The 2666-nt window shown below is 56.1% G+C and overlaps 1 pseudogene; it reads left to right on the plus strand.

Moving 5' to 3' along the window:
- The first annotated feature begins 236 nt into the window (after window positions 1-236).
- LOC132667924 (small ribosomal subunit protein eS6 pseudogene) lies at window positions 237-961 on the plus strand (annotated as a pseudogene).
- The last annotated feature ends 1705 nt before the right edge of the window (window positions 962-2666 follow it).

Below are 2666 nucleotides of genomic sequence, written 5' to 3' on the forward strand. Positions count from 1 at the left end.
GAATGTGCTGATCTCTCCTGGGCAGCCACTCCCAGCCCTGATGATGAGGATTCCATCTAGGAGGGGTGAGATCCCTGTTCCTGCCTCTTCGAATTCCTGAAGCAACTTTGGAGTTCACAGCCCTGGGAAGTTTTTCTCCAGAAGTTCTGTCTCTTCTCCAATATCCTAATCTTGTGTTTGTTGATGTGTTTGTTTAAAATTTCCCCCTCGCTCTTTTTGTGGCACCTCCGAGGTGACTGAACATCTCTTTCCAAGCTACCAGCGGCCGGAAGCTCATTGAAGTGGACGATGAATGGAAACTTAGCATCTTTTATGAGAAGCGGATGGCCACAGAAGCTGCTGACGCTCTGGGTGAAGAATGGAAGGGTTCTGTGGCCCAAATCAGTGGTGACGATGGCAGACAAGGCCTTCCCCCTGAAGCAGGGTGTTCTGACACATGGCCATGTCCACCCACTGTTGAGTAAGGTGCCTTCCTGTTACAGACCAAGGAAGACTTGAGAAAGAAAGTGTGAATCTGTTCAGGGTTGCCCTGTGGGTGCTAATCTCAGTGTTCTCAACTTGGTCTTTGTAAAAGAAGGGGGAGGGGTTGTGGAGAAGGATATTTCTGGATTCCCTGATACTACCAGGCCTCTTTTGGCTGGCAGAATCCAGAAACATTTCAGTCTCTCTAAAGAAGACAATGTCCTCCAGTGTGAGAGCTCCTAAACACAGAGGTAAGAAACTCAGGACCAAAGCGCCCAAGATTCAGTGTCTTGTGAATCCACATGTCCTCCAACAAAAAGGTTGGTGTATTGCTTTGAAGAAATAGTGTGCTAAGAAAAGTAAGGAACAGGCCACAGAATATGCTAAACCTTTGGCCAAGAGAATGAAGGAGGCCAAAGAAAAACACCAGGAACACGTTGTCAAGAGACGGAGGCTGACCTCTCTGAAAGCTTCCACCTCTAAGTCCAGTCAAAAATGAGGTTTTCTAAGAGTGACAAATAAATAGGATCAGATATCAAAAAATAAGTGAAATAAAATAAAATAGAATAAAATAGAATAAAATAGAATAAAATAAAATAAAATAAAATAAAATAAAATAAAATAAAATAAATAAAAATAAAATCTCCCCTTCAGCCTGGGGCTCCCTGAAGGCAGGGCTGTGTCTCCTCCCTCAGACTGGGGCTCCCTGAGGGCAGGACTGTGTCTCCCTCCTAAGATTGGAGCTCCCTGAGGATAGGGATGTGTCTCTTCCCTCAAACTATGGCTCCCTGAGAGGGAGGACTGTGTCTCCTCCCTCAGATTGGGCTCCCTGAGGACAGAGCTGTGTCTCCCCCCTCAGACTGGGGTCCCTGAGGGTGGGCTCTGTCTTCCCCTCAGACTGGGGCTCCCTGAGGCAGGGCTGTGTCTCCCCCCTCAGACTGGGGTCGCTGAGGGCAGGGCTGTGTCTCCCCCTCAGACTGGGACTCCCTGAGGGCAGGGTTGAGTCTTCCCCCTCAGACTATGGCTCCCTGGGGTAGGGCTGTGTCTCCCCCCACAGACTGGGGCTCCCTGACGGCAGGGTTGTGTCTCCCCCCTCAGACTGGGGTCCCTGAGTGCAGGGCTGTGTCTCCCCCTCAGGCTGGGGCTCCCTGAGGGCAGGGTTGTGTCTTCCCCCTCAAAAGGGTCCCTGAGGGCAAGGCTCTGTCTTCCTCTCAGACTGGGGCTCCCTGAGGCAGGGCTGTGTCTCCCCCTCAGACTGGGGCTCTTGAGGACAGGGCTGTGTCTCCCCCCTCAGACTGGGGCTCCCTGAGGTCAGGGCTGCGTCTCCCCTCAGAATGGGGCTCCCTGAGGCAGGGCTGTGTCTCCCCCCTCAGACTGGGGTCCCTGAGGGCAGGGCTGTGTCTGCCCCCTCAGACTGGGGTCCCTGAGGGTGGGCTCTGTCTTCCCCTCAGACTAGGGCTCCCTGAGGCAGGGCTGTGTCTCCCCCTCAGACTGGGACTCCCTGAGGGCTGGGTTGAGTCTTCCCCCTCAGACTATGGCTCCCTGGGGTAGGGCTGTGTCTCCCCCTACAGACTGGGGCTCCCTGACGGCAGGGTTGTGTCTTCCCCCTCAGACTGGGGTCCCTGAGGGCAGGGTTGTGTCTTCCCCCTCAAAAGGGTCCCTGAGGGCAAGGCTCTGTCTTCCTCTCAGACTGGGGCTCCCTGAGGCAGGGCTGTGTCTCCCCCCTCAGACTGGGGTCCCTGAGGGCAGGGCTGTGTCTCCCCCTCAGACTGGGACTCCCTGAGGGCAGGGTTGAGTCTTCCCCCTCAGACTATGGCTCCCTGGGGTAGGGCTGTGTCTCCCCCTACAGACTGGGGCTCCCTGACGGCAGGGTTGTGTCTCCCCCCTCAGACTGGGGTCCCTGAGGGCAGGGTTGTGTCTTCCCCCTCAAAAGGGTCCCTGAGGGCAAGCCTCTGTCTTCCTCTCAGACTGGGGCTCCCTGAGGCAGGGCTGTGTCTCCCCCCTCAGACTGGGGTCCCTGAGGGCAGGGCTGTGTCTCCCCCCTCAGACTGGGGTCCCTGAGGGCAGGGCTGTGTCTGCCCCCTCAGACTGGGGTCCCTGAGGATGGGCTCTGTCTTCCCCTCAGACTAGGGCTCCCTGAGGCAGGGCTGTGTCTCCCCCCTCAGACTGGGGTCCCTGAGGGCAGGGCTGTGTCTCCCCCCTCA

The sequence above is a fragment of the Panthera onca genome, chromosome B2 (assembly GCF_046562875.1).
Source record: "Panthera onca isolate mPanOnc1 chromosome B2, mPanOnc1 haplotype 2, whole genome shotgun sequence".
In the NCBI taxonomy this organism is placed as follows: Eukaryota; Metazoa; Chordata; class Mammalia; order Carnivora; family Felidae; genus Panthera; species Panthera onca.